Consider the following 24,875-nt stretch of genomic DNA (forward strand, 5'->3'; position numbering starts at 1 on the left):
ATGTAATAAAATAATGAGATTGAGTACTTTATTATAAGATAATTTCATAATATAAATAAAATTTTCTAAATTCGTCTCATTACTTAAAACACACTCTATTTTTCTCTAGAACTCATTCTCGTTGCTTCCTCTCACATTTATCTAAGTTTTCTAACTCCTCTATCATCTATTTGACGATTAGGAGATGCCTAGACGATCACAGCGTCAAGGTCTACCTATCTACCCGATCAATTCGTTGTTTAAAGCAAGTAAGTTTGTACTATTTTCTTTGGTATTTTGTCGGTTCATGATAATGCAAAGAGAATTTGTTTTGTATGTGTCAAGAACTTCTCTTCTTTGATTCTTGGTTCAATTGAGGTTCTAAGATTTGTCTCTAATCACCAATCGATGATATGTAGGTTTTTCTATAAGTTTTTTGCGGTGCACACAATGGTTGGGGATTTTGGAGCTGTAAGGGTTTTCTAAGGTAAGGAAAGCTAGAATTCTTACTTTAGTTATGGTTATATTACTAATCTGGTATTTCTATGAATTGTTGTTGATTTTGAAGAATTTTCTATGATTGGGTGTTTTATAAGTGTGCTTAATTGTTAATTTGGATGGTATGATGTTGAGTGTAGTTGTAATTGTGTGATTTTGATTTGTTATACTATTGTGAATGTGGTTGATGAAGTTGTGTTGTTATTAGGTACTAAATTCAATGTGGTTGTGATGAGAAATGGTTACATATTTGAGTTTTTAAGTCTACGAAGAGGGGCTTGCATGAGTGAATTTGAGAAATAGAGGCTTTTGAGAGTGAACTATTGCTAAGGTACTATCCTGAGATAGATTGAGACTTGTTGGGTATATTGGGGATTTAAAATCTGAGCTATATTGAAAGTGAAGTTTATAATTGAAGTTTAGAAGTGTTTTGAAGGAAAAAGGAGGTCTTAGGTAATGAAACGGTGAGAGAGAGATAGTAAACTTATTTGAGACAATTAGGGTCTGGGATGTTTCATGACTTGTTTAAGTATTAAAATGGAGGAAATCTAAAGTAAGAGTGTTTGGTGATGGGTAGGCAGAGTTTAGCATGGTTTATAACTAATTTAAGAGGGTTTGGACTAGTGAGAATCTAAATTATGGGTTTTCTGCTTAAATGGTCATTTTGGGGAGTGTTAGTAAGTCATTTGGGACTTGTTGGAGTCCTTAACTTGTTTGAAAATAAGTCATAGCTGGTGGAATTCAATTTGAGTCTCTAAAGTGAGGTTTTGATAGATTTTGGATTAAAATATGGTGGTTAATGAGTTTAAAATGTGTTTAAGGCAGTGTAGATACATTTTTTTAGGTACTTTTGGGTCTAGAGTACGATCTAGGACTGTTAGAAGTTGGAAAAGATATACAAAATAGGCTATGAGTGGTTAGGGATGCAAATTCTACAGTTTTAGTGTTATAGAATTATACAGTTTCGTTGAGCGAGACTAGTCACTAAGCGAGAGGTGAGGGATCTTAGCTCACTGTCTCTGTGTTCGCACAACGAGACTAGTCGTTGAGCGAGAGATGAGGGAGCTTAACTCACTGTCTCTGTGTTCGCACAACGAAACTAGTCGTTGAGCGAGATATGAGGGAGCTTAGCTCATTGTCTCTGTGTTCGCACAACGAGACTAGTCGTTGAGCGAGTGATGAAGGAGCTTAGGTCATTATCTCTATATTCGCACAGCGAGACTAGTCGCTAAGCGAGAGGTGAGAGAGCTTAGCTCATTGTCTCCGTGTTCGCACAACGAGACTAGTCGCTGAGCAAGAGGCGAGGGAGCTCGTTTCACTGTTTCTATGGTGCTCAACGAGCTTGGTGCATTGAACGACTAGTCTAGAACCTGTTTTTATTCTTTCTATCTTTGTTTTCTGATAACGTTGAGATATGTTTTTATATTTGGAATAGTGCAAAAGTTTCTATGGTATGATAGGGTCAGTAATATTATTGGTTGGAATTCAATGTGAAAGTATATGGATATAAGTATGGTTTCAAAGTTATGAAAGTTAGTTCCAAGGTGGAACTTCTTGGTGTGGTTCAAGTATCTTTAGAATGAATGCAGGGAGCTCAGTCTTGGGTGTTATCCTTAAACTCTAATGGTTTTTCATTCTCAAGTAAAGCAGACTGACACATATGGTAAGAGTAGTAGGAGGTCTTAGTGTTGGGTGCTTCCAGTATGATCCAAGGCATGGAACATACTAACCTTGTGAGTATGGTAGGGTGAAACCCATTGGTAATGGCTTTGCAAAACAGTAGAGGCCACCACAAGTGCACAACCTACCATATCTTGACAATCATTCTAAGTCCGGACAGTCCAGTCTAAGTCTTGGCATATTTAGGATGTTTCTTTGAGTTGTTTATTATATGTGATGTACTTATGGAGTGTTTGATATATTAGAATATTGTATGAATTGTTTTAATATCTAGCTTACCCTTTTGTTTGTGATCTTGTTGTATGTTCTTTGTTTCTCTTCTTGGCAATGATCATCCGATAGGTATGAGTAGAGGGTGATAAAGTCTCTATTGAGCAATCATTAGATGGAGGAGCAACTCACGTGTAGCATCCTTGGATGGTTATCTTGAGTATAGTTTTGTTATCACCAGTTTGTAAATAAAGTGGACTTTTATAGTTATTTTGTGATAGTTGTAAATCTTACCTTATTTTCCTATATTTGTTAACTATTTTCGTTAATATTGGATTTGTGATGACTATTTTATATAGTACATTATTATATTTTTTGGATGTTACAATATCTATTTAATTATTTCAATCATTAATAAAATATATTTAACGAAATTAAAGTTTGTATAGTAAATCTCTTTTTGACCATTAATAAAAAATTTATGTAAAACAATTTTGAGAATCTAACGAAGTATATTCATAATACAACCCAATTTTTGTGAATTTCACGTATGACTTTGTTTTCCTAAAATCATTTTTGTTTGGGAATTTAAAATAATTAATTCTTCTAGATAATATTTTTTTACTTACATTCAAACACTTAACATCGTGAACCTTGTATCTCTTTATGTTTTTGTAACATGTTATAAGTAAGTTTTTTCTTAACACGATGTTCCTTATACCGATTTCCAGTTATTAGCAATCATCATGGATATGTGAGTAAATTTTGTGTTCTTATTCAAGTAATTAGAAGTGAGAAAAAACGCGGATTTGCAAGATCATGGAAATATGCAAACTCGCTTAAGGGAAGATATTTACGAGTGTCAATATGTTTCAAAAAAATGTCTCTAATTATATATATATAATACTAATTTTAATTATAGTGGCAAAATAGTATTATTATATTTTATTCTATTAAAATATTTCTTTTATTCTCTCACATCCATTAATTCTTTCAAAAACTTTAAATTTCTTCACTTTCAATCCTAGATCTTTTAAAAGAATAACAAAAACTTTACCTTTAAATTCATTTAATTACTCTCTCATATTCTTTCTCACAAAAGAATACACCCTAATTATGTTTTTGAAGGGGAAAATGTTAATCTTTGGAATATATAAAGATTAATAATAATTAGGAAATGTTATTTTAACATTAGATGCATCACTTGACAAACCATTTGAGATGTATTATGGTCAATAAAAAAGTTACACTAACAAAAAAATAGCTTTTAACGTTTGTTATTTTAGACTTTTCACGTCAGTTAAATGTTTGACGTCATAGTAGAAGTTAAATTGACGCCTGTTGTGTTTGAACAGACGTCAATTCACGTCTGTTGCATTTGTAACAGGCATTAATTGACGTCGGTTGTAATAACAACATAAGTCAATTTATGAACTTTTTTTAAAAAACATTTTGTCGCGGTGAAGCTGTGGGAGTAGACAGGTGTTGTTGTGAGGGTGAGGAGAAAAACATGCACAATAACGATTCGAAAATCGCCACCGCAGTTGTTCTAAAATGCGCCCAAGAATTGCACAAAGGAAATGAAAACGAATTTTAATCGATGCAAATGAAAGATAATGGTTCCAAACGTAATATAATTGGTGTAAAATGATTTTAAACGGTGCAAAGTGGAAGAAAACTTACCTGAACGTTAATGGAAAACGAGAGAAACTAGAGGAAGAAGATGAACACAACAAGAGACACAACGTGTAACTAGCGAACGCGAACGAAGCAAAAACGCAAAAGAAAGTGAGGCCCACATTCTAAGTTTTTGGGGTTTAAAAGGGCATTTGACGTCGGCCCCCCTCTAGATCCGACATCTAATTGCTAAAAAAATCCATTTTTTCTATACTTTTGGGATATCTTTGCAGCTTATTGACCTCTAAGGAAGGGGATCTGGCGTCTAATGTTTCCAAAAGTGACCTTTCAATTATGATTTTGCAGCTTCTGTCAGAGGATTTGACGTCTGATCTAGGGGGCACCAACGTCTATGTCGTACAAAAAATTAATATTGTCACTTAAAATGAAATATTGTCATACCTTTTTAATGTCTGATCTGGGGGGCCAAAGTCTAAAGAAGGATTTGACGTCTAATTTGGGGGCCCGACGTCTATGCCGTACAAAAAATTAATATTGGCGCTTAAAATGAGATATTTTCAGACCTTTTTAACGTCTGATCTAGGGGGGACTTCCAAAGAAAGATTTGAGGTGTGATTTGGGGGGCCGACGTCTAAAGAAGGATTTGATGTCTAATTTCGGGGGGGGGGGGGCTGACATCTATGTCGTAAAAAAATAAATATTACCGCTTAAAATGATATATTTTCGGACTTTTTTGACGTCTGATCTAAGGGGGCCAACGTCTAAAGGAGGATTTGACGTCTAACTCTGGGGAACCGACTTTTTTAATGACGTTTTATTTACAAAAATGTCACCGATCATTTTTTACGTTGGAGTTTTGGTGATCAAACATTATACACGTGACATTAAAGATCATTTTTGCACTAAGTAGTGTTAACTTTTGTATTTTTAAAGAAAGGAAGAAATTGAAAAGTAAAATACCAAATCTAAAATATTGTAAAAAATCATTAGGTTTTAAAATAATATTATTTAATAATTAATATTATAGCCTAAAAAGTTCTCCAAACAACCTAAACAAATACCTACAATTATAAAATTATTTATTCTTGTCAATCAATTCATTTCATTCATCATTACATATTTTAACAACAAATACATCAAGCTTGTTGTTAATATACTTAAATAAGTATTTGGTAAAGTTGGATTTATTTTAATATTCTATTTTAGCATTATAGTATATTTGTTCAAATAAGTAATAAATAGTGAATTTGGAATCATTTACCTAACCTAGGAACCTAGTACACTCTATGAGTTGTACAAAGGAGTTTAGAATAATCTTTTGATTTTTTTTATTATATCAATGGCTTAATACCAATTTTGATCCCAATTTTTGTCAGTTTTATTCGAAATGGTCATGATTTTTTCTTCTGTTCAATGTTGTCCTAAAGAATATAATTTATGTTCAATTTATTCCTTTTTGCAAACGACGTTTAAATCGTTAACGGCCCACTATCTAGCTGTGTAATAAATGACACATCATCCTTGACATGTCATCATCATATCCTACCTTCAGAAGCCCTAATTTCCCCTACACAGAAACCCTAGCCACCACCTAACCCTAACCGTCGTCGCCACGGTCACGACCAACCACCATCTTCGCACCTCCATCATCTTCTCCATCCAACAACCACCCAAAAACACCACCCATGGCCACCTACCAGCATCTTCATTGGCGCCACCCGTGCATCCAACAACAACCACCACGGAACCCATTATCGCGAATCAAATGAACCCAAAACGTAAAAACAAATTCATGAAAAAATAGAGAAGAATCCTCATTCCAAGTTCAGAAACCCTAACATTCCCAATTTGAACCCTCATCCCCCACTTCGCAAAACCCAAAACCCAAACCTGTAGAGAAGAACAAAATCCCTAACCACTCACAAAATAGAGAAGAGCCAAGAATTCCCCAAATCAATTTCGAAACGAAAATCATATATTTTAATTTACAAAAACCAGATAACATAACAAAAACCCATAAATCGAAACCCTCAATCGCGAGTCCTATTACCGTGAAACCGCTTGAAAACATCAGAGATTGAACCTTCGCGGAGGCATCGCCCCTACAACCCTCACCTCGTTGTGGGAAAGGAGTTCGCTCTCGTTTCTACGAAACTCCGACACACCCACTATGGTCAATTGGACCATCGCAAGCTTCAGTTTTCCTCTAGCAGCGCAGGCGTAAGGAGCCTTTCCTCCTTGCATTCAAAAACCCTAATTTTTTGGGTGGGGAAGGGGCTACCACGTGGCAAGGCAGGTCAGTAGTTAAATGACATGACATTCACTTATTGCACAACTGGACAATGTATCGTTAACGATTTAAACGCCGTCTGCAAAAAGGACTAAATTGAACATAAATTACATTCTTTAGGAAAACATTGAACTGAAAAAAAAATTAGGACCATTTCGAATAAAGCTGACAAAAACTGGGACCAAAATTGGTATTAAGCCTATATCATTTTTCTATCATTATAAATATAAGATTATAAGATGGATCTTGCAAGTACTCCAATTTTATATTTTCTTTGTTACTAATCTAAAATTGGTATCAGAGCGGGTCGATCTTGTTTTGTTTTTATGCCTTGTAACGTTTGTTCAATAAAAGAATTATCTTGTTGTACGGCAGTGGTCGTCATTGTTTGTAGTTGTCCAAATGTCTACCATTGTCCAATGTTGTTTGTCACTGCTTATCATTGATTATTCTTGTTTGTCGTGGTCTGTCGCTAGCAAATGTAACACCCAAATAATTTAAAGGGTATTACTGATAGTAGAGACTAAATTAATTCGATATCTCATATAAACAATCAAACTTTATTTCAATTACTCCAAAGTACAATACCAAACTTACAAACTTTAAACAATATAGTCTTCACCGTTGACATTTCAACTTTTAAATTTTTCACAACATAATCTTCCCAATACAAATTTATTCTTTTTACAAAAATCCATGAAAGGTTTTCCCCGCATCTCTCTCATCTCTAAGCTTTTTCAACCACATCTGCAACATTATCTAATCACATATAACATGAGTTATATGATCATAGCATAAACAAATAAGGGTAAGCCAACCATATCAAATCAATCATTAAACTTGTAATAAGAATAGTTTAATCATTTATTTCTACAATTACTCAAATATCATTACCCCGATGTCATTAATTCATCATTATCAAAATCATCTTCCTCAATTTCATAAACCTTACAATTTATACTATGCTTACTCACGAAGCCTTATGGTCAGACCGCTCTCTGCCTGCTTCCTTATGCCTCACCTGTATACTATGTCTTACTCTCTGAAGCCTTATGGTCAGACCGCTCTCTGCCTGCTTCTATAAAACTTATGAACCACATATTTATGTCAAAGCCTTATGGTCAGACCACTTGCTGCCTGCTTTCATTAACCTCAGGTGTTACTTTGTTCATACCGAGCTCTCATGGTATAACCGAACATACTACTTCCCGTAGGAAACATCATTTCATAAGCAATAATTTCTTATATCCACTCTAACATTTCATCACATCAACATTTCATACTCTCTTATCCACTCCAACATTTCATCAAATCAACAATTCATAATCTCTTCTCCACATAACTCAATCATGTTCATTCTCTAATCATAATTTGACAATAACCTATTTTGGTGTCAATAAATTAAACATATCGCCAGCTATCATACTTCATATTATAAACTCATTTTTGACCATAACGAGTATAACTCAACATATTTTCACCAATTAAAGATTCATAGATCAGCCAAAACATTTCATCATATCTTAGCCACTACGTATTAAAGTCTGAGCTCAATGTAACGATAAATAAAATATATATGAAGTTTTTACCATGATAACTTTATGCATCTCCAATTAACTTATTTTATTTTAATTTCATCCTATTAGAGATCTTTCTTTACCCCAATTGGTCACCGGAGAGGACCCAGATGTCTGAACGCATCAAACTCACCTTCGACGCCAACACATATGACTAGTCACAACTGACTGGACCAGGCCAGGGCTGCTCTATGATCAGGGATGTGCCAACTCAGGTTTTTAAGGTTCCTCTATCCTACCAACAAAGGGAGGCCTTCAATAATTAACAATTTATTTATTTAAATTATCTACCTTGTTCGCTTATGCTCTAAATCTAAAATGCCTAATTTTAATATTTTTACTTCCTCTTACAACAACCTCAAATAGTATCACTACATCTATTTAATACTCATATACAAGTTATTACAAAATCCTTACTCCAGACCTTCCAACAAGATCAATTTCAGCCAAGAAACTCATTCATGATAGAATTCATACAAGATAATTATAAACAATTACCCATAATAAGATATTACTATAAATGGTCATAGAAGAATACAATATTTGACAATCATAAGAATAATCTTAATATAAAAATTCATGGGAAACAAGAAGTTGAATCTGGCAGAGCCGGTTAGACAACTTCTAATCCATCCCAAAATACAATATAATTAAATAACAAGAACAGTACATGTCTGGGGAAATAAGAAGTTGAATCTGGCAGAGCCGGTTAGACAACTTCTAATCCTTCCAAAAATGCAATAAAATAAATAAGTAAAGCAATAAATAGTTTGGGGAAACAAGAAGTTGAATCTGGCAGAGCCGGTTAGACAACTTCTAATCCTTCCAAAAGTGCAATAAAATAAATAACTGAAGCAATAGAAAGTTTGGGGAAACAAGAAATTGAATCTGGCAGAGCCGGTTAGACAATTTCTAATCCTTCCAAAATACAATAAAATTAAATAAGGAAAACAATAGAATGTTTGGGGAAACAAGAAATTGAATCTGGCAGAGCCGGTTAGACAATTTCTAATCCTTCCAAAATACAAAAAAAATAAACAACTAATAACATACAAGTGGCATAACATAATCAACATTACATTTTACAACTATCACACTTGGATATCAACACAAAGTATACTCTCATTTAAAATTTAAGATCATACAGAAACAAAATACTCCATATTCAAGATATAAGATCAGAAAAAGCAAAATATAGCATATCCAAGACTCAAGATAATACAAAAGGAAATACTCAAAGTTAGCTCCCCTTACCTCTATTACAGACTTAATCCACTCGTCCTCTGAAAACTTCCAGAATATCCCCTTTGAAATTCTTCCAACTCTCTTCTCTCAAAAATTTTCTAAGTTCTTTGGTGTAAATTTTCAGCCTCCCCCCCTTGGCTATTTATAGCAAAAAAAATTTACTATTCATTTTTACTATTCATTTTAACTATTCATTTTTTTATTCATTTTACTATTACAAAAATAATTTTTTATTTGCAATTTGATAAATTCTGATCTCAAAGCTACGTGGAACACTTATCCTTTCCAAAATTTTTTTTTTTTTTTTTTACTATTCACTTTTTACTATTCACCTTTTACTATTCACAATTTACTATTCACTTTTTTTTTTTTTTATCTAGTATTTAACTTACAAATATTTTTCAAGGATCTTACAATCTCCCCAACAACAATTATTTTCGCCCTCGAAAATTATTTATTTAAACAAAGACTATCTAACAAAAGATTACTTACAAAAGAGATATGGATATTCCTTTATCATAAATTCTTCCAATTCCCAAGTCATTTCCTGTGTGTCTTCATTCCAAAGTACTTTTACTGTGCGAATATCTTTCCCTCTTAGCTTTTTCATTTGAACATCTAGTATACGCACTGGTCCAACTTCCATTGTTAAATTTTCCTTGACCTGAATTTCATCAACTTCTAACACATGCTTTGGATCTGGAATATACTTCCTTAGTTGGGATACATGAAAAACGTTATGCAAATTTTCCAATCCAGGTGGTAATGCTACCTCATAAGCCACTGGCCCAATCTTTTTGAGAATCTGATACGGTCCGAGAAATTTTGGTGTCAGTTTCCTCATCTTGATAGCTCTCCCGACTCCTGTAGTTGGTGTTACTCGTAAGAATACATGATCTCCTTCTTCAAATTCTAACGGTCTTCTTCTTTTGTCGGCATATGACTTTTGTCTACTTTGAGTTGCTTTCATCCGATCTTGGATTAATTTTATTTTTTCTGTGGTTCGCTGTAATAGCTCGGGTCCCACTGTTAGTGCTTCCCCATCTTGAAACCAACACAACGGGGTTCTACATCTTCTTCCATATAAAGCTTCATATGGTGGCATACCAATACTGGAATGATAACTGTTGTTGTAAGTAAATTCTACTAATGGTAGTATCTCATTCCAACTTCCAAGATGATCTAATACACAAGTTCTTAGCAAATCCTCCAAAGACTGAATAGTCCTTTCTGTTTGACCATCAGTCTGAGGGTGATAAGCCGAACTCATCTCTCAACTGCGTTCCCAGAGCCTTCTGTAGCGTCTGCCAAAACCTTGAAGTAAACCTTGGATCTCTGTCTGACACAATGCTTGTAGGTATTCCATGCAACCTCACTACTTCCCTGATGTATAACTCCGTCAGCTTTTCTAGAGACATACGTTGATTAATGGGCAAAAAGTGAGCGCTCTTGGTTAGTCTATCAACGATAACCCAGATAGAATCGTGACCTTTTGATGATTTTGGTAAATGTGTTACAAAGTCCATCGAGATACTGTCCCACTTCCATTGAGGAATGTCTAACTGTCGTAACATCCCTCCCGGTTTTTGATGCTCCACTTTTGCCTTCTGACACACCAAGCAGGCTGCTACAAACTCGGCCACATCCCTCTTCATTCCATTCCACCAAAATGACTCTTTCAGGTCTTTATACATCTTAGTCATACCTGGATGTATGCTAAGACGACTTTTATGGCCTTCGTCTAAAATTAAATGTTTTAATTCACTCTTTGCAGGTATACACACTCTGTTCTTAAATCTAAGGATGCCATCTTTACTTAGAACGAAGTCCTTAACTTGATCGGTGTCCAACAACCTGATCTTTTGCTGCAACTCTTGATCCATCGACTGCTCAACCTTCACTTGTTCTAAGAAGTCACTAGTGATTACTAAATGACCACACCATATATGATCTGGGGTTAACTGCAACCCCAAGTTCATATCACGTAACTTTTCTAACAGTTCTAATTCCTTCACCATCATTGTTGTTATCTGAGCTTGTCTCCTACTCAATGCATCTGCCACCACATTGGCTTTTCCTGGGTGATATAAAAGCTCGAAATCATAGTCCTTCATATATTCCATCCATCTTCTTTGTCGCATGTTCAGCTCCTTTTGATCGAACAAATACTTTAGACTCTTATGGTCACTAAAAACTTGGAAACTTGCCCCATAGAGGTAGTGTCTCCATGTCTTTAATGCAAATACTACTGCTGCAAGTTCTATGTCATGCGTTGGGTAGTTCTTCTCATGCGCCTTTAGCTGCCTAGATGCATAAGCTACAGGTCTCCTTCCTTGCATTAGGACGCACCCCAATCCTTGATATGACGCATCGCAGTACACCTCAAAAGATTTGCTAGAGTCTGGAATGATTAATACTGGTGCTGACGTTAGTCGTTGCTTCATATCCTCAAAACTGGCTTCGCACTTGTCAGTCCACAGAAATGGTTGATCTTTACGAGTTAACTGAGTTAGAGGACCTACAATCTTGGAAAACCCTTCAACAAAACGTCGGTAATAACCGGCTAATCCTACAAAACTTCGTACTTCAGTTACAGTTTTCGGCCGCTCCCACTTTAGCACAGCTTCCACCTTTGCTGGATCCACTGAGATTCCTTGAGCAGAAATCACATGACCCAAAAATTGTACTTTCTCTATCCAGAACTCACACTTTGACAGTTTCCCATACAGTTGATGTTTTCTTAAAATTTCCAACGCCACCCTCAAGTGTTCTGCATGCTTTTCCTTATTCTCTGAATAGATAAGAATATCGTCTATAAATACTACCACAAACTTATCTAAACATGACCGAAATATTCTGTTCATGTAGTCCATAAAAATCGCTGGAGCATTCGTCACGCCAAACGGCATTACCACGTACTCAAAGTGTCCGTAGCGAGATCTGAAAGCCGTCTTTTGCACATCTTCCGTCTTGACCAGAATCTGATGGTACCCAGATCTGAGATCAATTTTTGAAAACACCTCTGCTCCTCTCAACTGATCTAATAGATCATCGATTCTTGGCAAAGGATATTTGTTCTTTATTGTAACCTTGTTCAGCTGTCGATAATCCACGCACAACCTTGAACTTCCATCCTTCTTCTTCACCAGCAATACAGGAGCTCCCCATGGAGACACACTTGGACGGATAAACTTCTTCTCCAGCAGATCTTCGATTTGCTTTTTCAACTCTACTAGTTCGGCAGGAGCCATTCTGTATGGAGCCATAAAAACTGGGCCAGCTCCAGGCATTAGATCTATTGTGAAATCGATCTCTCGACTAGGTGGTAAACCTGGTACTTCTTCTGGAAAAACATCAACATATTCTTCTACCACAGGTATTCCGATGATTTGTTCTTCAGTATTCTCTCTTTTCTCCTGAGCTAACACCACAAAGCAGGTAGCTCCATCTTTGATATCCTTCGCAACGACTCGAGTTGAGCTTAGTTCTAAATCGTTCAAATTTAGAAACTCTATCTTTTGTTTCCCACAGTCAATAAGAACGTGATTGGCAGTCAACCAATCCATTCCCAAAATAATGTCTAGATTTTGAAGGGGTAAGCAGATCAAGTTCACTTTGAACTTGCGTCCTGCAATTTGGATCGGGCATCCGACACAGACTGAACTGGTCGTAACTGGTCCCGATGCTGGTGTAGAAACTACTAATTCACACCCTAGATCAAGCATCGGTAATCCGAGTCTTTCTAAACATGCTAGGGATATAAAGGAGTGTGTGGCTCCAGAGTCAAACAAAACATATACGCATTCTCCTAACAACATACAAGTGTGTAAGATTAATGTACCTGGCTTAGTAGCCTCTTCTGCAGACATTGCGAATACTCTCCCTGTTGCCCGGGGCTTTACTTCAGCAGAATCTTGTTGTTGTGGTTCTCCCACCTTCTTTTTCTTTGGACAAACATTAGCAAAGTGTCCCGGATCATTGCAGATGAAACATCTCTTCCCTTCAACTCTTTCCCCAATAAGTTTAGGGCAGTCACGTCTGAAATGTGCCCCTCCACACTCAAAACACTTCACTGTTCCTCGATATGATAATTGTGGTTTTTCATAAGGTTTTTTGTTGAATTTCATTGAAGATTCTCCCTTGGCAAGTCTGGAAAACTCTACTTGGATCAAACTCCAATAATTCTATCATTCTGGCTTTCTCTACCAATGCTGGAAACTCTTGTATTTCCAATGGCATAAGTACCTTCTTCAGTTCATGCCTTAGTCCTCCCTCGAATTTTCGACATCTCCATTCTTCTGTGATATTCTGAGTATAAAACCTCGAGAGATAATTAAATTTTACTACGTACTCTTGTACTGATAACCTCCTTTGTTGTAAGGTCAGGAACTCCGCCTCCCTTGCAAATTTTGCACTGTTTGGAAAATATTTTTCCAAGAACCTTATCTTAAAGTTCTCCCAATTCACAGCCTCACCACGAACCGTCATCAACTGTTGCATACTTTCCCACCAATATTCAGCCTCCCCCACCAAAAGAAATGATGCATAAGTTAATTTTTGTTCTTCTGAGCAAGTTATTACCCGAAAAATCTTCTCGTTCTGCCTTAGCCAAGAGTCAGCCTCATCCGGAGTAGCCTCCCCATTAAATTTAGTTGGATCATGCCTTAAGAAGTCATTCAAGCTAGAATGATTTTGAGGTACTTGATCAACTTGTTGTTGCTGCATCTTTGTCGAGTTTAAATGATTTCTTCAAAAAGATAACAATACAATTTAGCATATGATATCAATTTCCTCCAATAGTCGTTTTCATCATAACAATTAATAGTTTTACTAAGAATAATAATTTCACTCCCCATAGTCCCAAAATACTTTCGAAAACCATTGCTCTGATACCATAATGTAACACCCAAATATTTTAAAGGGTATTACTGATAGTAGAGACTAAATTAATTCGATATCTCATATAAACAATCAAACTTTATTTCAATTACTCCAAAGTACAATACCAAACTTACAAACTTTAAACAATATAGTCTTCACCGTTGACATTTCAACTTTTAAATTTTACACAACATAATCTTCCCAATACAAATTTATTCTTTTTACAAAAATCCATGAAAGGTTTTCCCCGCATCTCTCTCATCTCTAAGCTTTTTCAACCACATCTGCAACATTATCTAATCACATATAACATGAGTTATATGATCATAGCATAAACAAATAAGGGTAAGCCAACCATATCAAATCAATCATTAAACTTGTAATAAGAATAGTTTAATCATTTATTTCTACAATTACTCAAATATCATTACCCCGATGTCATTAATTCATCATTATCAAAATCATCTTCCTCAATTTCATAAACCTTACAATTTATACTATGCTTACTCACGAAGCCTTATGGTCAGACCGCTCTCTGCCTGCTTCCTTAAGCCTCACCTGTATACTATGTCTTACTCTCTGAAGCCTTATGGTCAGACCGCTCTCTGCCTGCTTCTATAAAACTTATGAACCACATATTTATGTCAAAGCCTTATGGTCAGACCACTTGCTGCCTGCTTTCATTAACCTCAGGTGTTACTTTGTTCATACCAAGCTCTCATGGTATAACCGAACATACTACTTCCCGTAGGAAACATCATTTCATAAGCAATAATTTCTTATATCCACTCCAACATTTCATCACATCAACATTTCATACTCTCTTATCCACTCCAACATTTCATCAAATCAACAATTCATAATCTCTTCTCCACATAACTCAATCATGTTCATTCTCTAATCATAATTTGACAATAACCTATTTTGGTGTCAATAAATTAAACATATCGCCAGCTATCATACTTCATATTATAAACTCATTTTTGACCATAACGAGTATAACTCAACATATTTTCACCAATTAAAGATTCATAGATCAGCCAAAACATTTCATCATATCTTAGCCACTACGTATTAAAGTCTGAGCTCAATGTAACGATAAATAAAATATATATGAAGTTTTTACCATGATAACTTTATGCATCTCCAATTAACTTATTTTATTTTAATTTCATCCTATTAGAGATCTTTCTTTACCCCAATTGGTCACCGGAGAGGACCCAGATGTCTGAACGCATCAAACTCACCTTCGACGCCAACACATATGACTAGTCACAACTGACTGGACCAGGCCAGGGCTGCTCTATGATCAGGGATGTGCCAACTCAGGTTTTTAAGGTTCCTCTATCCTACCAACAAAGGGAGGCCTTCAATAATTAACAATTTATTTATTTAAATTATCTACCTTGTTCGCTTATGCTCTAAATCTAAAATGCCTAATTTTAATATTTTTACTTCCTCTTACAACAACCTCAAATAGTATCACTACATCTATTTAATACTCATATACAAGTTATTACAAAATCCTTACTCCAGACCTTCCAACAAGATCAATTTCAGCCAAGAAACTCATTCATGATAGAATTCATACAAGATAATTATAAACAATTACCCATAATAAGATATTACTATAAATGGTCATAGAAGAATACAATATTTGACAATCATAAGAATAATCTTAATATAAAAATTCATGGGAAACAAGAAGTTGAATCTGGCAGAGCCGGTTAGACAACTTCTAATCCATCCCAAAATACAATATAATTAAATAACAAGAACAGTACATGTCTGGGGAAATAAGAAGTTGAATCTGGCAGAGCCGGTTAGACAACTTCTAATCCTTCCAAAAATGCAATAAAATAAATAAGTAAAGCAATAAATAGTTTGGGGAAACAAGAAGTTGAATCTGGCAGAGCCGGTTAGACAACTTCTAATCCTTCCAAAAGTGCAATAAAATAAATAACTGAAGCAATAGAAAGTTTGGGGAAACAAGAAATTGAATCTGGCAGAGCCGGTTAGACAATTTCTAATCCTTCCAAAATACAATAAAATTAAATAAGGAAAACAATAGAATGTTTGGGGAAACAAGAAATTGAATCTGGCAGAGCCGGTTAGACAATTTCTAATCCTTCCAAAATACAAAAAAAATAAACAACTAATAACATACAAGTGGCATAACATAATCAACATTACATTTTACAACTATCACACTTGGATATCAACACAAAGTATACTCTCATTTAAAATTTAAGATCATACAGAAACAAAATACTCCATATTCAAGATATAAGATCAGAAAAAGCAAAATATAGCATATCCAAGACTCAAGATAATACAAAAGGAAATACTCAAAGTTAGCTCCCCTTACCTCTATTACAGACTTAATCCACTCGTCCTCTGAAAACTTCCAGAATATCCCCTTTGAAATTCTTCCAACTCTCTTCTCTCAAAAATTTTCTAAGTTCTTTGGTGTAAATTTTCAGCCTCCCCCCCTTGGCTATTTATAGCAAAAAAAATTTACTATTCATTTTTACTATTCATTTTAACTATTCATTTTTTTATTCATTTTACTATTACAAAAATAATTTTTTATTTGCAATTTGATAAATTCTGATCTCAAAGCTACGTGGAACACTTATCCTTTCCAAATTTTTTTTTTTTTTTTTTTACTATTCACTTTTTACTATTCACCTTTTACTATTCACAATTTACTATTCACTTTTTTTTTTTTTATCTAGTATTTAACTTACAAATATTTTTCAAGGATCTTACAGCAAACCTAATTGTTCTCCACTAGAAACTACCAAATCTGGAGCGTTGCTTACGCACCGCCTTTCAATAGTCGTAGCCTTCCCAGGACAAGACAATCAAACTCATCAAAGCTTCCTCATCCAGTTGACATATTCAGTTCTTCATTCTAAGAGCATTTAGTGTGTCTTCATGTATTAATCACAGTTTCTCTCCCTCAAACCCTAGGTTCTGTCTTGAAACCCTAAGTTTAACTATTGCATTTTTGGACTATATCTATACTTAACATGCCTACTTGTAAAAAGGAAGATTGTGGCAATGCAGAAGTACGTCTTTAATTTACACATTGTAAGAGAATTGGTAACATCCAAAAAAATTGTTACTCTCTACATGGTTTTCCTCATAAGGTAGCTAATATTTCCATATCTAAAGTATTGTAGCCCAAGTTTTCCAATGAAGAATATCAAGAACATCTCAAGTTAAAATCTCGTAGTCAAGCACCTTCTTTCATCCATTCTATTTTGTCAAAAAATTTCATATCTCAAATTGGAGTGTCAAAGTTCATGAGTAATGATTGAGGCACCTCTGATCATATCTTTGGTAATGCTTCACTTTTTCCTCTATTTCTTATCCAACAACTCTTTATGTTATTACTTTAGTTAATGATTCCAAAGTTACTTCTTAAGGAGTGGGTCAAATTCCCCTTTCTTCATCCCTAAACCTCAAGAACCCTTTTCAAGAATGAAACTGGCATCTTGAAAACTTTTAGTAAAATTCTTACTACATTGACATTTTTAACTCAAAGAAATTTTGGATTTGGAGGCCTATGTGGTTTATGAAATATAAATTTAGAAACTAATTTACTTAACTAAATATAAGGAGGGATGAGTCAACTTGACAAAAATGAGTAATTTTGGTTTGGAATTATTTTCAACTTGTAATATTTTCTTAACGTAACAAAATGTGAATGTGTGACCAAACTATTTTAGAATTCAATTTTATACATATTTTGAAAAAAAATTGAATAATACACTTTTATAGTTAAAGAAAATGAAATGTATACATGAAAATCTAGATCTATATATTTGCAACTAGTTTTCTAAATACTCTCATCTTCTTTAAGATTGTTTAATAACCTATTGAGCTTCATTTTAAACACCTTTCATGTAAAGTTTAGTCCATTTTGATCTTACTATTTAATAAAATTTTATATTTCATATTTCAATTATAATTATATGTGATAATGATGAATAAATCTCAATGTTTTTGTTTTTCTCAAATTGTCATGGTATTTGTTAACTATTTGACAGATGTACAAAGTCATGCAAGTAGTAAAGAGAAATGTCCAATTATCATTTCTCAAGAGATTTACGTTGGTTTAGTCAATGATGTATATTTTATTATTCAAGCTATGAATGTAAACATCAATTGATTCAAATTAAGCATGAGATGAAATTAGATTAAAAGCATATAAAGCTACTAAATTGAAGTTATATGAAGTGATCAAGGAAAAGACTCACTTCTAACATAACTCAAGTATTCATCATGAGTTCACAACTCTTGATTCCTTATAGACAAGTTATAAACCTCTAGGTGAAAATAATAGTCCCTTGGTCATTTTAACATAGAGTTTGCATTAAGAGAATATGCTTAGAATGATTAAGAGATTATATTCTATGTTTAGAACCAAACCTCTGTGTTGTTCAATCCTTAACTAGGTTCTAATTCACTTTCCAATATTTAGATACTACAAAAAAGCATAAATGACAAATCATGCACATGAAGAACAATGAAAGAACATAAGAGTCATGTCCACGTCGTAAGTAGTAAAATTTGATGTTAGAAATATGTAATGACATTTTTATAAATATTAAATCCAAATTAATGTCAAATCCATTCACAACAAATGTCAATTTGAAATTTAACATTGACCCTAAGGCCAACACACACGTTAAACTACCCTAGGTCCGATGTCATTTAACATGTGTTGGCCTTACGATTGACATTAAATTAGAAATTGATGTTTGTTCTGAGGGTGTCTGATGTCAATTTTTCTTTTAAAATTTCAGAAACAATGTAACCACCTTCATCTTTATCTTTCACGTTTATGTTAAACCTCCTACGGAAGTGCAGCGATGACGCCAAACTCGTATGAGCAAGTTTTTCAACGCATTTCCATTCATCTTGCCATTGTGGTGCTCATTTATGAAGTTTTCATCCTCTTCGATTACATAGTACATTAAGGTTGATGTTTTCACTCACTAGGCATTGTTGTGTGCCCTAAAAGTTGTGATTTTATGATTTTAGTTTCTACCTTGAGTTTGTAAACTTTAAATTGTCATAACTTTTGGTATGGATCAGATGAAGACAATCCAAAAATCAAAGTTGTTCGAAATGGGGTGATGAACATGCTGACCATCATTTAAGGTATTTTTTTTCTGAAATGTTCTGAAATTTTAAAAAATTCATAGTTTAAGGTATGCTTTTTATTTTCTTAGTATTTTTTACCTATTTTTCTATACTTTACACTTTTATTTTAGATACTCATACTTCTTCAAAAGTTTTAAAATTTTTTATTATGTATTTTTGTATTGTCCATTAATTTTCCAAGGTTTCATTGAAGGAAAATATTAGCCACTTTTATTTTAAAAATAAATCCACAATTTGACTTATGTTGTTTTTGCAACAAACATTAATTAACACGCAACAAAGGTTAATTAATGTTTGTTCAGAGACTACCAGACCTTCCACAAACACCAAAAATCTAAAATAATAAACGTTAAAAACATTTTTTTGTGTTAATGATTTAGAAGAATATATGTATAGTTTAGATACATTACATCTAACTCCAATTAATTACTCCTACACATTTAAAACTAAAAAATGGAACAAAAATGGATGAAGAAGAATGGAAACTATTTTTAATAGTTGAAACTAAAATATTTTTAACATTATTTTTTTATCATACTAAAATATTTTTTTAAGACAAAATTGAGTATAATGTGGTATCAATGTCTAATGGTTATGGTTATCAAAACACATTCCTAATTGTACCTGTACAACTTTGATGTGAGTTGGATATGACAGATAAAATTGGCCAAAAACAACGTGAAGATATAAACCATTTATCTTCATCTAAAGATTGGTGGAGTGCTTCACTAGAAAAAAAGGAGCAAGCTATGTTTCAATTCCTATAAATAAAATAACTCGATTACACACACACATACACGGGGTTTCCATCTTAACTAATCAATTTCGAAAAATTTCCTTTTTGTTTTAATATTCCAACTATGATAGAAGTCAAAGAACGAGGAGGAAGAGAAGATACTTAATATGGATCTTAAAACACACTCCCTCATTAACGTAAAATAACCTTAAAAAATAAGGCACTTTATCAACATGTGAAGAATGAAGGAGATCATAACCAGCTACGAAAGCGAGGGTCATAACATGACAAGATAGGTAGGCGACGTTTCAAAGGAAACCCAAATTCATCTTTGTGTAAGACAAAATCAAGCATGTGAAAATGAATCTCGACCAAAAATAATAAAACTAAGAGATGTATTTTTTTTATGGAAAGAAATTGCGTAAAGACTTATAGAATAGTCTTTTCGTGGTTTCTATTAACTAATAGGTGAATTTGGAATAATTTCTCAACCACGACAATGAAAGCTATGGATTTTTGTTCTTCACAATTTTCATACCGCCGACAATTCCATTAACGAAATTGTAACATCAATTAAAGAATCGATGTATTGAAAACTTCATAATATATAACACTCTTTCACTTAAAAATAGTATAATTAACACAATATTAAGTATATTCCATGTACTTATAGGTTAATACCTAAGAGAAAAACTGAATTTACACACTATTTTGTTTTATTAAAGACCATAAGCACCCTCCAAGAAAGGCTATTCTAGATAAGACTGTAAGCAAATCTTTAATTTTCAATTAAATGAAAACAACACACACAGGATCTTGAATTTTCATGATACTCACAATTTCCATAATACACAGTAAAAGAGAACTAACCTGGATTCATTGTGCACTTCTTCCTGTCTCTTCCTGTCAAATGTTCTCTCTCCTCTTACTCCTCTTTAATGCCTTCTGGATGATATAGAAGTTGTAGGATGGTTTTCTCTGTCAGTTTCTCTTCTTTCCTGAGAACGTTACGTTCTCTATATCTCTTCAGAAACTTAATGTGTCAACAGAACTAAAACTTTTTCCTCTTTTATGATATTTTAATTAACTTTAATAAAATACCAAAATGCCCTTTTAGAGTGAGAAGAGAGGGATTAATTTTAATAATTCTAAAATAATCCCAATAACTTTAATACCTTATATTCTAATAATCATCACATTAGAATCCTTACATCAAAGTTATACTTTAAATTACATGAACCAATGTAAATTATTAATATAATTTAACATTCTCCCACTTGGTTCATGTGATGACTTGAAGATCTAAAATAAACTTTAAGTGCGCACTATTCATTAGAATTATCAAGTCATCATCCTTATATGAATTGAAATAATCGGATCATGGCGGGCAAAAGTCATGATCGACAAGATTCCTTCCATGTATCACATAATCAAAACAACTCAACATAACTTTAATCAATCTTATAACTTTCATGTCTCTAAAGGAGACCTATCATGTCACCACAATCAATAATACATGTATATAATTTAATGTGGATAACAATAGAATAAAGAGAAACATAACTTTAATTGAATTCACAAGTGTCATGACAGTACAAGCATATAACTATACATATCTATATAGATAGATAACAACATCATGTTAACATTGACTTATCCATAATGCCCATACTTTCAACATGGCCAATAAAAGTTTTGGGCGGTAGTCCTTTAGTTAACGGATCTGCTATCATCAAATCCGTACCAATATGCTCAATCAACACTCTACGTTTCTGCACTTCTTCTTTGACCGACAAGTACTTCAAATCCATGTGTTTAGCACCCTTTGAGTACTTATCATTTTTAGAGAAGAAGACGGCTGCGGAATTATCACAATAAATCCTTATCGGCCTAGCTATACTGTCAATAATACCAAGCCTCGATACAAAGTTCCGCAACCACAAAGCATGAACTGTGGCCTCAAAGCATGCCACGAATTCAGCCTCCATGGTGGAAGTAGCAATGACTGATTGTTTTGCACTTTTCCAAGAAATTGCTCCTCCAGCCAAAAGATAGACATACCCAAATGTGGATTTTCTTGAATCCACACACCCAGCATAGTCTGAATCCGAATAGCCAATCACTTCGAGATGATCTGACTTTCTATAAGTGAGCATGTATTCTTTGGTACCTTGTAAGTACCTAAGAACTTTCTTTGCAGCTTTCCAGTGATCCATTCCGGGATTACTTTGATATCGGCCTAACATTCCAACAGCAAAACTGATATCTGGCCGAGTACAAGTTTGAGCATACATCAAACTCCCAACCACTGACGCATAAGGAATAGACTCCATGGCCTTTCGTTCCAAATCATTCTTGGGACATTGCATTTGACTAAACTTGTCTCCTTTCTGAATTGGAACTATTCCAGGAGAACATTTTTCCATTCTGAATCTCTCTAACACTTTATTAATATAGCCTTTTTGAGACAAACTTAACAATCCTTGTGATCTATCACGGAATATTTCTATTCCTATCACATAAGATGCCTCATTCATATCTTTCATTTCAAAGTTGTTAGAGAGAAACTTCTTTACATCATGTAACATACCAATATCATTAGTAGCAAGAAGAATGTCATCAACATATAGAACCAATATTACAAACTTACTCCCACTGATCTTCATATATATACACCGGTCAACGGTGTTCTCTACAAAACCATATGAAGTTATGATATCATTAAATTTTAGATACCATTGACGGGAAGCTTGTTTTAGTCCATATATTGATTTCTTTAATTTACACACTAGATCTTCTTTTCCTGTTATGGTGAAACCTTCTGGTTGGTCCATATAAACTTCCTCTTCTAAGTCACCATTCAGAAAGGCGGTCTTTACATCCATTTGGTGAAGCTCTAAATCATAATGAGCCACCAAAGCCAAAACAATTCTCAAAGAGTCCTTCTTAGAAACAGGAGAGAAGGTCTCTTTGTAGTCAATGCCTTCCTTTTGAGTGAAACCTTTGGCGACTAATCTAGCTTTATACCTTTCAATATTGCCTTTTGAGTCATGTTTAGTCTTAAAGACCCATTTACAACCGACTCTTTTTGAACCCTTAGGCAATTCAACTAGATCCCATACTTTATTGTCATCCATTGATTTCAACTCTTCTTTCATAGCATTCAACCAATTCTCTGAATTATTACTTTCCATGGCTTGTCTGAAAGAGACTGGATCCTCATCAATGCTTAAGTCACATTCATGATCAACAGAGTAAACCACATAATCATTCGAAATAGCAGGTCTCTTCTCCCTTACAGACCTTCTTAATGCTGCTTCTTGTGGTTCCTCTATCAATTGCTCATTTATGACTTGCTCATTGTCAACTGGCTCAACATTTATACGTTCATTTTGTGGGATTGGAACATTAATTTGTTGTCTCTGCTTGTTGTGTGACTGTGATACAACAAGAGGGATAACAACTTCAGAAGAGACATTAGACGTAGAAACACTATCAGTATGCTCTTGAATGTCCACTATTCGTGATTCCTCACTCCCACTAAATTGACCATTTTCAATGAACCGAGCATTTCCAGACTCAACTATTCTTGTACTATGGTTAGGGCAATAAAATCTATATCCCTTTGACTTTTCAGGATAACCGATAAAGTAACCACTAATGGTTCTTGCATCAAGTTTCTTTTCATGCGGATTGTATAACCTTACTTCTGCTGGACAACCCCAAACATGAAGATGTCTTAAACTGGGTTTCCTTCCGGTCCATAGTTCATAAGGAGTTTTAGAAACTGCTTTGCTAGGAACCCTGTTAACCAGATATACAGCAGTCTTTAATGAATACATCCACAAAGATAAAGGGATATTACTATGACTTAACATACTCCTAACCATATCCATAAGAGTACGATTCCGCCTTTCTGCTACACAATTTTGTTGTGGTGTACCGGGCATTGTATACTGTGCACATATACCCCGACTTTCAAGGTACTTTGCAAATGGACCTGGACATTGTCCACTCTCATCAGTTTTACCATAATATTCACCACCTCTATCAGATCTCACCACTTTTACTTTTCTATCTAATTGCCTTTCCACCTCATTTATGAACACCTCAAGGGCATTCACTGATTGAGATTTTTCATGTAATAGATATATATAACAATAACGTGAGAAATCATCAATAAAGGAGATAAAATATTTTTCACCACTCCAGGATTTAATGTCAAAAGGACCACAAATATCAGTGTGTATTAACTCAAGAAGTTGACTGCTTCTTGTGGCGGGATTCTTTGATATGTGTTTTGTTTGTTTACCCTTAATACAATCAATACATACATCCCAGTCATCAAAATCCAATTGAGGTAAAATTTCACTCTTTACTAACCTCAACATCCTTTCTTTGGATATGTGACCCAATCTTTTATGCCATAAGAAAGCAGAACATTCCTTTCCTGCACTAGAATTTCTATCAACAACATGTTCAACATTAAACAGGGATTCAGAAAAATTAACATCAAGATTTAAACGGTATAAACCATCCAATAATGTACCAGAACCATAATAGTACGAAAGTTTATACAAATGAAAAATACCATTTTCAATCCTAAAGTTAAAACCTAAACAATCCAACTTTGCAACAGAAATCAAATTCCTAGCACAACCAGGAACATAGAGACACTTTTCAAGATTCAGACAATAGCCAGTGTCTAGAATCAATCTGTAAGTCCCAATTCCTTCTATTCGTGCCTTCATTCTGTTCCCCATATATAAATACTTTTCAGTTCCTTTTATGGGCTGGATTGAAAGGAATCCCTGCATAATATTAGAAACATGAGTAGTAGCTCCAGAATCCAACCACCAGGTATTATTAGGCACTTCAACTATATTTGCTTCAAAACTTACAGAAACATAAAAAGTACCTTTCTTTTCGAACCAAGATTTTCTTTTCGGACAATCTTTCTTGA

At 34.1% G+C, this 24,875-nt stretch overlaps 1 pseudogene; it reads right to left on the reverse strand.

Moving 5' to 3' along the window:
* Window positions 1-21,549: 21,549 nt before the first annotated feature.
* Window positions 21,550-22,338, reverse strand: LOC148191203 (secreted RxLR effector protein 161 pseudogene; annotated as a pseudogene).
* Between the last annotated feature and the right edge of the window lie 2,537 nt (window positions 22,339-24,875).

This window comes from Vigna umbellata, chromosome 11, assembly GCF_029865625.1.
Source record: "Vigna umbellata cultivar VRB3 chromosome 11, Vumbellata_1.0, whole genome shotgun sequence".
Lineage (NCBI taxonomy): Eukaryota > Viridiplantae > Streptophyta > Magnoliopsida > Fabales > Fabaceae > Vigna > Vigna umbellata.